Raw genomic sequence first — 14,273 nt, 5'->3', positions numbered from 1 at the left:
TAAAACCACATGGTGCATTGTTCGTTTCCCCATACTGGGTCGAATTTCATGACGGAAAATGGTACTGCGGTTTCTAGGAAGAAAAATACAGACGAAGCTCATAACAAGCTTGAGATCTTTGACACCGTTGCATACTGTAAAGGCAGCTTTTAACATTAGCTTTCTGTTCCTGGAATACAACCTAGATCTTTTAATAATTCTTTCCACTACGCAATATCGCCATGTTACATGGGTGACTGGCATTATTCTTTGAAGCATTGAGTTTAAAAAATAAACGAATCTTATCGAATCATTTCTGTCATCAACTAATCCAATGTGATGTTTGTTTTTGTATATCGTGAACAATTAAAGTATTAACTATTACGAAATACGTTAGCTTTTCATTTTAGTATTTCTATATTGTACTGTTTTATCTTCTTACGTTATATTAGGCTATAATTTTATGTATCTAAATTATCGATTTCATCAAGATTAAAATAACTCAGTCCTATACCGAATCAGGTTAATATAAAAGTAAATAGGTAATACTTGATATTACTATGATTGCGCATTCCATTTATAGAGCCACATGTTTCATTTTATCATATTGCTTAAAAACATACATCTTTATTCTCGTAATAACTATTTAATACAGTTTATAGTATAATAAACGTAATCTTTTTCACAAATTGTTATAAAAGTAGATTAAGCATATTTTAAACTTTAGGTAGATTGTAACCGACACTATTTTATTTGTAATGAATAAACATACCTTCTTACAATCATATGAATTTACAAGAGAAAAGTCGCCTAGTTACAGTGAACTGTATAAAATAAAATCAAGGTCCTTCAAAGGAAAGATTAATTTAAAATGATTATATGGACTTGAGGAACACATTCTTCTCAAGTGCGATCCCATTCTGTCTCAAAGAGTGTAAATCTCTTTATTTTAGTATTTCTTTATTGTACTTGTTATATATGGTATTAAGAGGTAAAATTGTGAGAAATACCTTTAGATCCTAAAACTGAAGATCCATTAGGGTTTTGGTAGAACAGGAACAAGATGAGCAGAGAAGCGATGGCTCTGGCCAGAGTGACGAGAATCGAAGGACCACAGATGAAAGATGATGTTGAGAAATGACTATTGTTGTGTAGTATGTAATTCTTCACTGATTTAAATTAAAACTCTTCTTCATTAATAAAAAGAAAGCAATTCACTACTCATGAATATTCTGGACTGTACACGAAAATTTACAACACATCTACTTTAAATAAAAATATCTTCTTGGATCCTAGCTTGACACTTGGTACTATAAATTTGGAATCCATATTTAAATGAGAAATGATGAAATAATGCACTTGGAGCGGTAAGAGAGAAAGAGAGATTAAAATATTTAATATGAACTAAACCAAAAGGTAAGCACTGTGTACTGTGAGAGAGGTGAGTCTAAACTGAACTGACTAGTACGAAGTGCTGTAGTGAACTTTGGACAGTGATGTCATCATATCAGCTGTTGTATCCTTTCAATAACTGAACTAAAAACTTGACTTGAATGTTAATACTACTTGATTAATTGTTTATATTTGACTGTATATAGTTCATATGTTATTAAATAAATATTTTATTAAATGTCCTTAGTTGAATTACTAAATATTTAACATACCGGCCCCCCCTGAACCACTGGGTTCTGAAAACAACACAAAAAATGAGAAAATCAATAAAAAAGGGGGGTGGTAACTCCTCTTCACTATTCCATAGGAAGGACAGACACCTTTGTCACAGGACGAGAGAGGTGTCCACTTGCGGTCTTCAGGTGCACGACCCGTACTATTCCATCAGTACCAGGTGAAACGGAGAGAACTCGTCCAAGCTTCCAGGAGAGTGGAGGCAAGTTGTCTTCATGAATGACAACCAAGTCATTGACTTCAATATTCTTCTTGGGGTTGACCCATTTATTTCTCTCTTGAAGAGTGTACAGATACTCTTTCTGCCAGCGAGCCCAGATATGTTGACTGAACTGTTGGACTACCTGCCAGCGTTTTAATCGGTTGATAGGAATGCTACGCAAGTCAGGTTCAAGAGGTGTCATAAGAGGACCACCTACTAAAAAATGACCTGGCGTCAAAGCTTCTAGGTCCGAGGGATCAGAAGAAAGAGGAGTTATAGGCCTAGAGTTCATCATTCCTTCAATACGGGTGATTAAAGTCGAAAACTCTTCCAGTGACAGGGTCTGTTGTCCAATGACTCTTATTAGGTGAAATTTCACACTTTTGACGGCCCTCTCCCAAAGGCCTCCCTGATGAGGTGCATGTGGAGGTAAGAAGTGAAATTTAATATTGAAATTCTCAGCGTAGCATTGTACTGTGGAATCCTTGATTAAATTTTCAAAGTTGCGTCTGAGTTTTTCGGATGCACCTGTGAAATTTGTAGCATTGTCACAGTGAATATCTGAAACGATTCCTCGTCTGGAGACAAATCTGGTAAGAGCGGCTAAATAGGCATCCGCTGTTAGGTCGGTTACTACTTCTATGTGTACCGCCTTAGTAGAGAAGCAAATAAATATACAAATATAAACCTTGATAGGTTGAACTCGTCTTAGTAGATGTTGCTTCACAAAGAAGTGTCCTGCATAATCTACACCAGATATGGAAAATGGCCTTGAAGGTGTAACTCGATTCATAGGTAATTCCCCCATGAGTGGAGAAGAATGAGGAGGTTTACATCTGAAACATTTTATGCATTTAAAGATCCTAGATCTTATTAAGCTTCTAGCACTGAGAATCCAGTACTTGTTTGCCAGCATAGCCTGAGTTAGAGTTGGACCAGAGTGCAAATATAAGACATGATGGTGGTCAATCAAAATATCAACTAACCTATGACCTTTAGGTAGCAAGACGGGGTGTTTGTGATCTTCAGAGATATCAGCCTTGTTTATTCTTCCCCCTACTCGAATGAGGCCATCTTTATCCAGATAAGGAGCTAGGCGTCTAATGCGTACAGAGCAAGGTTTATTGGATTTCAAACATGAGATTTCTTCAGAAAAATATTCTCGTTGAACCAATTTACAAATCAGGTTATGAGCCTCTTTTATCTCCTGAGAAGTTAAATTCCCAATTTGTTTAACTTTATTTCTGGTGTTATGAATGAAGCGCAGCAGGTATGCGGAAACATGAAGTAGTGTTGTCCAAGATGAGAAGCGAGTGAGGAGAGAAAATGGTTCATCCGGAACAGCAGAGAGAGTGTTAACTGTGAGAATCTTAGTTTCAGGGATAGACTCTTCAGGTAAAGATTTACAGACAGACTTTGGCCAATTTTCTTCAGAGTTACACAACCAGACAGGTCCATTCCACCAAAGTGTGTGGTTAATCAAATCTTGTGGGGCGGTACCCCTTGACCCAACATCCTCTGGATTTTCTAGTGATGAAATATGTTGCCAAAATGAAGGTGGGATATTTTCCTGTATTTCTGCAACTCGATTTGACACATAAACCTTGAGTCGATAAGAGGGCATGCCAATCCATGAAAGCACGATTGTGGAATCGCACCAAGCTGTGTATGAACTAATCTTGCAGTGAGGTGAGAGAAGTTGTATACAGTAATTTAGGAGCTTAGACATCAGGTGTGCTCCGCAGAGCTCCAAGCGAGGTATGGAAATACGCTTCAGAGGTGCGACTCTTGACTTCGCTATCAGAAGATAAGTCGATATAATTCCTTGTGAATTTACAACTCTCAGGTAAACACAACTACAATATCCTGCTTCACTTGCATCAGAAAAAGCATGTAGCTGAATATCTTTAGCAGAAGAAAGTCCCACGTAGCGAGGTATCTTGAGCATTTCAATATATGGAAGTTCATTGGCGAACTTGTTCCAAACTGATATAACGCTGTCGTCTAGGGGTTCATCCCAATCGAGACCAAGTGTCCATAAGTATTGCATGAAGGATTTGGACCAGAAGGTTACAGGAGTTAACCATCCTGACGGGTCATAGATCTGTGATATCACACTTAAAACAATTCTTTTTGTAGGAGTTTCCTTAATATTTTGAGTTCCTACAGAATAAGAAAAAACATCTTCATTAGGAATCCATTTAAGTCCTAAAACACTATGAACTGGTTGTTCGGGAGCTCGAAAACCAATAGGTTTTTCTTTGTGATCTTCAGGGATCGACTGTAAGAGTAATGGATTATTCGAAGACCATTTTCTTAACTCGAAACCTCCTTTTTTGAGTAACTGAACCACATCATTTTTCAACAAAAGAGCGTTTTCTACGCAATTACTACCCAATAGGGCGTCATCGACATAAATCTGATCCTTTAGAGCAGTTGCGGCTAGAGGATGATTTTTTCCTTCATCAATAATGAGTTGTTGAATGACACGATTTGCCAAGTAGGGCGATGATGTGAGCCCATAAGTGACAGTCGCTAGCTGATAGATTTGAAGAGGCATTTTATCATTCTCTCTCCAGAAAATAAGTTGAAATATCTGATCAGATTCCTTTACAAGGACTTGTCGAAACATCTGCTTGATGTCGCATGAAAAAACAACCGCATGTCGGCGAAAGTTGAGAATGATGTCACATATGTTGTTGTGGAGTTTTGGTCCTTGATGAAGAATACTGTTGAGAGACAGAGATGTTGATGTAGGTGCTGATGCGTTGAATACTACCCTTAATTTTCCATCTTTAAAAATTCCATGATGTGGAAGGTAGTAATGAGGATTATTTTTAAGACGTGGTGACTGACAGAGTGTCATATGTCCCGAAGACAAGTAATCTCTCATAAAATCAACATAAGTTTCCTTGAAATCAGGATTAGAACGAAATTTATTCTCCAGAGACCAGAATAGGGATTTTGCCATTTTGCTCGAGTTGCCTAATGTTGACGGATCGTCTGAGAAAGGCAAAGAGACAATATATCTTCCTTCAGGAGTGCGAGAGTGCGTAGATACAAAATGTTTTTCACATTTTTCTTCGGCTAAGGATTGCTTGCTTGTAAGAGGGGGTTCCTCTACAGCCCAAAACTGTTGGATAGAGGTGTGAAGATCCAAACTATTGGTGGTTAAGAGTGTGACTAATCCATGAAATGAATTTTTGCAAGTTGAGGCGACAGGGGTCGATCCTAAGAGCGCATATCCAAAAATGGTGTCAATTGCTACAGGCATATTCTCACCAAGTGACAAAAACTGGCCTTTCACAGAGGAGGCAAAAAGGTCAGCTCCAATTAGAACATCAATAGGAGCGGGTTTATCAAAAGTAGGATCGGCTAACATTAAATGTTGCATCTGTGAGCGAACTTCAGGAGTGATCTTAGCTCGAGGTAAATCTGGAGTGATATTATCCAAAATGAAGACAGGGTGAGAGCTTGCCAATACATATCCACTAAGGGACTGGAGAGTGACATGAGTTAACCCTTTTGTTTTCACCTGAGCAGACGAGATGCCATTAATAAGCGTTTTATTAGCATGAGAGCGCTTAATCCCTAAAGACTGAGCACATCTTTGAGTAATGAAGGTAGACTGAGCAGCAGAATCTAAAACTCCCCTACAAACTAGGGTCTTACCTTCGCTTGATTTTACCACAGTTAAAGCAGTGGCAAGAAGAACTGTGTTCTCTGTATTTGTCAGACCAACAAAACCAGATTCATTTTTATTTGAGTCAGAACTTGGAGCTCGTTTGTCTGTGTTACCTTTAGACACATTAGGAGAGGGATTATTTTCAGAATCCATAAAATGCAAAAGAGAGTGATGTTTTCTTTTACACGTAGAACATGTACGCCATGAATTGCATTCCTTTACCTTATGCTTATCGCCAAGACAGTTGGTGCACAAATTTTTGCCTTTAACAAAATTATACATTTCTTGTGAAGTCAATTTAAGAAGACCTTTGCATTGATAGATTTTGTGATCTGCACCTGCGCAAAATGTACAAACAGTGCGAGGAGTTGCAATAAGCGCCGATTTATTTGAGCACTGAGGGGGTTTTACTTGAGTGTGGTGGCCTAAGGTACCCTTAAGAGATGATCCCACATTAGTAAGATTAGCTGCTTCAAGATTTACACAGTGGGACTCAATGTACTTGGTTAACTCATCTAACTTAGGAGTTACAGAGTTATCACTTCGACTCTGTTCAAAATGATGGCGAAAATCAGAATCAAATTTTCTTAACAAGTGAGAGGTCAAAATTAAATTTTCCTGAGAAATTTCTTCATCTAGAGCTTTAAGTGCTTCAATGTTTTCATTTAAAACAGACAAAAACCTTCTATGTTGCTTCACTGAGGGATTGTGAAGAACTGGTAAGTCTAACACATTGTTGACATGAAGAGAGATTAGTAATCTTGTATTCTGATACCTTTTAAGTAGAGATTCCCATGCAATAAAATAATTAGCATTAGTCATAGGGATGTTTTTAACAACTGAAAGTGCCTCTCCCTCAAGACAGCTTAACAAATAACTCATTTTTTCAACACCAGAAATACTATCATTTTTATGAATAGTATTTTCAAACAAATTTTTGAACGCCATCCACTTTTCATGTTGACCTGAGAAGGTACCAAGTTGAAGTTTAGGAAGCTGTACACTAACCTTAGTTGTAGCTACTTGGCTGATAGCTGCATTGGAATCATCCAGGTTTGGCTGGCTCGACTGGTTAGAGCTTGGGGAAGGTATCAAGTTCACACACAAAGAGTGAATAGACACATAGAGATCACTTATTTCATCTTGTAATGTTGAAATTGTAGTGATATTTTCACTTTCATCTAATTCCTCAGGTAAAGGCACAGTGCCGAACAACTTATTCACTAATTTGTCAAAATCATTATTTTTGGCTGTAGCGGTGGAATCCAAAAGAGTGAGCTTTGTTATAAGTTGAGGAGTGATAGGTTCCTTTTCGATAGCAAGCACTTTTGCTTCAATTGACTTAAGCCTGGCTAGCACAAGCTCAGATTGCTTCACAAAAGTTGAGAACCTCATTTTGAATAAGTCTTAAATTCAATAAAATTCCAAAATAAAAATAAATGCAGATTAAAATAAGTTTATAGTGAGCAAAACTTATTTAAAGACAGCCAGGATTCATTGTATTAAATATTAATATTAGTCAACTTGAAATCAGAGAGAAATATTCAGCCATAGTATAGGCCTATAAAAAGTTTAAGTCCCAGAAAATATCTACCTGCAATTATTTCCAGATAATAAATTTGAAATTCAATAAAACATGTTATTTCAAACACAAACTGTAATTAAATGTTCAATCCGTATTAATAAACATTCTTCTGTCACTTTAATTTAAAAGTGTAAGCAAACAATTGAGGTTATGAAAACATAAACAAAGTCTTGCATAATGACATTTAAGTTTTCATTTCTATCCATCAGCAGCGCTAGTGTTGATCAGCTGTGAAGTTGGTATGACTTCCATGATTTTCTGAATATTCAGCAACAAGAGAGAAACTTGTTTCACATTACAGGGGGGAGAGAGGGGGGCAGACAGGATGCAGCCCGATAATGCACAATAGAGAATAGACAAACTATGCATGAAAATACAGGAGTTGTAGACAGTACAGTCTGAGAACAAAATTTTCTGTCTGGGACAACAAAACTTTATGTTTTATTTCACAAATTACTGCAACAATTTAATAAATTGATAATAATGTGATCAAAAATATTTAATCCTCTTGTTAATGATACTTAATGTTGATGACAGATTTATTCAATTAATTTATTCAGTTCAAATAAATACAAAACTTAATAGTCACAGTAGATTATTTTCCATAGGCTGGGAAACATCCGGCTCGAAGGACCATGTTATATATGGTATTAAGAGGTAAAATTGTGAGAAATACCTTTAGATCCTAAAACTGAAGATCCATTAGGGTTTTGGTAGAACAGGAACAAGATGAGCAGAGAAGCGATGGCTCTGGCCAGAGTGACGAGAATCGAAGGACCACAGATGAAAGATGATGTTGAGAAATGACTATTGTTGTGTAGTATGTAATTCTTCACTGATTTAAATTAAAACTCTTCTTCATTAATAAAAAGAAAGCAATTCACTACTCATGAATATTCTGGACTGTACACGAAAATTTACAACACATCTACTTTAAATAAAAATATCTTCTTGGATCCTAGCTTGACACTTGGTACTATAAATTTGGAATCCATATTTAAATGAGAAATGATGAAATAATGCACTTGGAGCGGTAAGAGAGAAAGAGAGATTAAAATATTTAATATGAACTAAACCAAAAGGTAAGCACTGTGTACTGTGAGAGAGGTGAGTCTAAACTGAACTGACTAGTACGAAGTGCTGTAGTGAACTTTGGACAGTGATGTCATCATATCAGCTGTTGTATCCTTTCAATAACTGAACTAAAAACTTGACTTGAATGTTAATACTACTTGATTAATTGTTTATATTTGACTGTATATAGTTCATATGTTATTAAATAAATATTTTATTAAATGTCCTTAGTTGAATTACTAAATATTTAACAGTACTGTTTTAACCTCTGATAATGTATTATAATTTCATATTCAGTCTCAAACAAATATTCTTAATAATGACTTAAAGGTACAGGATGTTATTTTTTTTTTTTTAAACCTACTTATTGAATTACTAGTATACTATTTAATTAAAAATAACGCCCTTTTCGACATTAAAATAGTTTATTAAAGAAGAACGGTTAGATTAAGATAAAACGCGGGTTTATATTAAAATTACTGGAAAAAGGTTGCATCTACTAAACCTTCCTACGCCAAATTCAACATGTTTATGATCTGGTAAAATAATAAATACAGTTATATAAATAGCAGTTTGGAGTGAAAGTACAACTAAATTTCATCCTACCACTTAAAAAGGTAGGCAGAGTTCAGTGGACTGATAGTCACCTATTCAATTTAAATAATTAAAATTCGTTAAGTATTATTTGCGTTCGTAATATTAGTTTTGAAGCAGAAAAAGCACATAAGGTAACTAAACCAATACAAAAAACCCCCGCCGCAGCAAACCTGCAGACTAAGCGAATTTCCATTTGACTGATTGGATTTACACTGAAATGTCTACTTAAAAATATAACATTTATTCCCGATTTAAATAGAATTAGTTTAACAAGTACTTAGGTTTGCTGCATCAGGGAGGGTAAAACTGTTTTTTTTGTAAAATGTTAATAGTTAGTAAGAAATAAAAACATTTTCCAAATTTGATCAAAATATGTTCATAAACAAGCAAACTACAACAGTTTACTTATTCGCCATAACAATAACATGGCAATTTTAAATTTATAATTTTTTGGAATTTTCTCCGTAGCCATTAGGCGCATAATCACGCTTCAATATACTAAATTATTTGTTTTTTTAAGCTCTACAAAATGGTTTGGAAAGAAATTGCTAAGGGTCAAAAATGGGAAAAACCTATTTTTACCCCATAAAAGCCCCCGTAAACCCCCGTTCCCATGGTCCGATCATGCTGGATCGCGAACTCGTTCGAATAAACGTAGGTTTACACGTTTGTACCAAATTTCATCAAAATCGGATCATTTTTGCTCGAGTTATCGTGCTAGGGACCTCAATACGAAAAAAAATCGGTCCCGCGTCCAGGTCTTACCATGAGTACTACGGTAATAGCTTATTCCCTATATGGGAAATTCGCTAAAAATGATTTCAACGGGAAATTGTGGCCAAGGCTTAATATCGAAATATAAATGTACCTAAATTAATTAATACTGGTACTGTGAGTTCAAAGAATTACGTAGTCTGAATGTTGTATGGTCTAAAGTTCTATCGATAAAAAAAATACTTATAATTTATATAGTTTAATTTCCACTATTTTTCATGCTTAAGGACAGCATTCTATGAACAAAAAATATTTTGGTAGTATTGATTACACCGTAAAAGCGCTTACACTAATATAAGTTATAGTGGATGAAACCGCTGCTTGTGGTGTGCCATATACTATTGTAACCAATCTATTGTTGAGCTTACTACATAGCTTCCATAAAATTAAACTATGATTGCCGTAGAAAGGTTATTGTAATGCTCAGCAAATAAAGAGGCACATTGCAAAGTAACAGAGTGTGTTGATGAAGTTAAATGGACAAACAAGCGATTTATGATTTTTGTTTGGATAAAATGATCGTTCCACGTTAGTTGACCTAAAGCCCAATGTCAGCTGCACACTGTCCTGCTGTTAGTTCTCGGAGCTTGCTCAGTTGTATGTTCTTGTTTGTTTGTTCTGTATGAAACTGTTTGCTGCACAGCCCACATTCAATTAAGGCCTGCCTACATAGCATTCTAGGTTACTATTGTTGAGTTAGTTAGTTTGCACGTGGAGGATTGGAAAGTGATAACTGTTGTAAATATATTACAAACTCTTCTAGAACTTTATAGTTTCAAAAAACTAATAAGACTAATAATTATAGTAGAACATAATTTCTGTGGTTTTCTGTTCATAATGTGAGGTAGGATTTTGCTTTTTTATTCAATATTTTTTATCTTAACTATTTGTGGTAGTTTTTTTTTTTATTATTAAGACATAAAACTGCATATTTATTGTTCAGGGTAAGTCGTTAAGTAGTAAAATACTTGAATGAAAACATATAAATATGTTTCACATCCAATATATATAAAATGGCGTTACAAGAAACAGTTGTTTTCATCTCAGATTTATCGTTGAAGGAGCTTAGTTGCGTACTTCAAGAAAACTTTCCATTATTGCTTTACATAAAACCAACTCCTTTGCATAAACAACAATACACCAGGATAAGATATTCTGGGTAGTGACCACCATTCTTTAAGAATACTGTTCTTTAGAAATACTATATGTCTGCAGCGGTGGTTATAATCAGTAAGTTATTCAAACTGCATAAAATATTGGACAAAAAAACACAACCATAGGAAGAAAATCCGTTTTGTCGTAGGAAATGTTAAAGGGCTTCAATCAACAAACACACTGATGCAGAAAATTGTGAATAGGAAGCTTTGGAGCGGATAAGGTCTTAGTGTACTCTACAGGTAAAACCTTTTCCATCGTCAAGTGAAGAGAGGGTGAAAAGAACTTGCTAATGGTGGACAACAAAGGAAAGGATCAGGCCAACGGCAACCATTATAAGCAACCATCTTAGTAGTATTAAGAACAAGAAAATTGCTATTTGATTTGCCGTTGTATATGAGCATGGAATCAATAGTATAGTTTGGAAAATTTGGTAGTTCCTAGGATTCTTCACTACTTGAATCATTAGTATGAATGGTTTATACAGGGTGTCAATTCTATTGGATGATTAAGTTTTTACCATTTTGGTGCCGAAAAAAACTATAGTTTTTGTAATTTTTACTGGAATTTCGATTAGGTACTTACTTTTTAATTGAAATAAACTTGTAAGAGAAAAACAGTAGGATTTTAAATTGCGTCAAGTCTTAGACATTGCACTAAGTATGCGATGTTAGGCAAAATTAACAATGAATTTATAATAAATTAACAATATTAGCAAGAATGATATTGTTCATTAACAATATTAACAACATTTGTTGTTAATATTACACACATTCCTATTTTAATAGGAAATACAATAAAATGAACTTTTATGAGGTTGAATAAAGTATACATATCAAGCGTTACACCATTAACCACGCAAGTGATTGTATAAGGCCAGTGCCACATGATGCCACAGGGTATCTTGTTAACTAACAAGTTTTTGTTACTCAAGCAACACAAATGACGGTAGTCAGAGACCTGATGAAAGAATTCTCGAGTCTAGTCAATGTCCTGGATTAAACAACTCTTGCTTAAAAGAAACCCTTTCATAGTCATTTGACACAGTCTTACACTATCATCTTGATACATTATAATCAACCATAATTTTTTGTAGTTATTGCTTTATCATTAACCTAGATGCATCTAAAGTGATGCACTCTGAAGATTATGACGTGTAATCCACGACCTGGTTGAAGCTTAACTACAAAATGTAGTATGAGATGACGTCATAATGGAGACACCACCACAAAGTGAGGTAATGCTCTTAGCCTGAACCTCAGCTTCTGACACACGGCAAAGCCGAGTGTACACAATGTCACGTTGTTATTATATTTCAAAATACTCTTAAATATAAGAAGTTTAAATCCAAAACAATTATTGTGACTTAGATTTTGTGTCATCTCTCCATAACTACGGTGCCAAGTGTCTAGACTTCAGATCTGAAGGTCTTTGGTTTGATCCCAAACTAAATCATATCTATACTCGGATGTCTTTTGTCATTGGTTTATTAACTAATAATGTTACCAAGCAAAAGGTCAACAAAAACTAGAGGTTGGACCGTTACCTTACAAACGTAGATGAACACAGAACAATATAAAACCAAAACATAAGCAACACCGAATACCACTAATACTTAGAGCGTTGGTGGTTGTACTAGTTAAGGTTTAGTTAATGTAATGCAAAGAACTCTTTTAAAATATTTTATGTCTCCTATCTCACGATAAAGGCCTAGTAACAAGTAATTTATTTAAAACCTAAAATGTTTGCGCACCTTGGATTAAATCAAAGGGGAATTAGTATGTACAGTGAAATATACAAATTTTTATTGAACTTTAAGAGTATATTTAGTAATGACGAGCAATCCTATGGAACAATATGTACGATAAAATGTCAACTCATTATCATGGGTGCTCAAATCAACTAATCAGACAATTTCAAGTTGTATAAAAACAACTATCATAGCCCATGATTTGGTGGCTAATACATAGACGGTTCAATATGTTCAGTTAACCATTTAACCATTATCTGGTGGAAATTCAAAAGATGATATGTGAATATGGTTTGGTAAGATAGTCAAAGCGACAAAAGATACGAGCGGAAGCGGGGCTCGTATATCAGATCCTATCTATTTATGGGGTGTTGAAAACAGTTAATGACAGTAAGTTTGGAGAGTAGCGTGAAAATCTGATAAGCTCTTCAAAACAATACAAAACTAGACTGTCTGTAATACAGTGACATTACACCTAAATACCTGTTAGAATTATATACATTCTTATAAAACAAATTTTTTTGTAAACCCTTTTAGACTACATATATTTAATTGTTTTATTTGTCAAACAATATTTGTGTGTGTTTATCATTTGGGATATTGGAGATAAAAGTATAATAGAATTTATTTATCTTGGTAAATATATTATAACCAAGTTGTCTCTTCCTCGTATAAGGTAAAAATAATAAAAGTATTCCAATGAGATCGTTGAGATCTTTAAATAAGGTTATAAACACTGAAAACACAGTCAAACTATGCATACCAATAGATAAAGTGTTATTTGCATTCATAAAGAAATACTAAATTGGTTTTTGGGAGAAATCGTTTATTAAATATTGCCAGACTGAAAACAAAGGGAATGAACGTTTAGTTTAACGCTCGTATTCATCTAGAACTTCCAAAGATTTCCTCAGGGTTGTTTAACATATATTCTTCTTTTTTATATGCAAGATAATGTATTCATACATACAATGTAAATTACACCTAAATACTTCCATGTAAATGCGTAAATGTATAAATTTTAGATTTGTCTTTAGGCATTATTGTATTGCTGTATAAATATAATATTGGTGCTACAGAGACGTTTGTAAAACATATGGCATGCTTGTCCTTTTAGCGAATTTTCCTATAGTATATACATAAATCTTCCTATAGTATATCCTATAGTGGCACGGTAAGACCTAAACCCGGGACCAATTTATTTTTAATTTTGTTGTCTCCAGAGGCCAAAACACGATTCGTTCAAATGTTACAATATGTATATACACATATGTATGTCCGTGGACGCGATCAACTCAGATAATTTTCTCCCGATTTTGATAAAATTCGGCTTCAAAGTGTAGGCTGAGTTAAATCTTAATGAGTTCGTGAACCAGCAAGATTAGGTCATAGAAACGGGGTATTATGAATGGGGTTTCAAATTTTCAAAAATTGGGTATGCTCAATTTTCCTTAAAGCCATCGTGTAAAGCTTAAAAAACAAATAGTTTTTTTTTTTTTTTAATAACATGTTTTAATATTAAAGGTAACATAGAAGGTTCTACAAATTTTACATTTTAGATTCCCATGTTAATCTTATAGAGTAAAATACAAAAATTGTAGTTTGCTTATTTATGAGTGTACGTAGATGAAAGTTTGCAAGTTTATTTATTTTGTCCTATAAAATTAACATTTGAAAAAAAAAAAACTTTATTCTACTTTTTAATAGCAAACACTCATTAAATCTAATGTTATTTAAATTTTTGTTTATGGAAATATTGCAATCCAATAAGGAAAAATTGAAATTT

At 34.4% G+C, this 14,273-nt stretch overlaps 1 protein-coding gene across 1 annotated transcript in view; it reads right to left on the bottom strand.

Moving 5' to 3' along the window:
• LOC129002590 (acetylcholine receptor subunit alpha-like 1) overlaps window positions 1–14,273 on the bottom strand; it is a 300,058-nt gene that overhangs the window by 184,529 nt on the left and 101,256 nt on the right. The gene's annotated exons all lie outside the window — the stretch shown is intronic.

This window comes from Macrosteles quadrilineatus, unplaced genomic scaffold (assembly GCF_028750875.1).
Source record: "Macrosteles quadrilineatus isolate MER2022 unplaced genomic scaffold, UCM_ALF_1.0 Scaffold_9__3_contigs__length_116548681, whole genome shotgun sequence".
Lineage (NCBI taxonomy): Eukaryota > Metazoa > Arthropoda > Insecta > Hemiptera > Cicadellidae > Macrosteles > Macrosteles quadrilineatus.
This window is presented reverse-complemented; position numbering and strand designations above follow the sequence as displayed.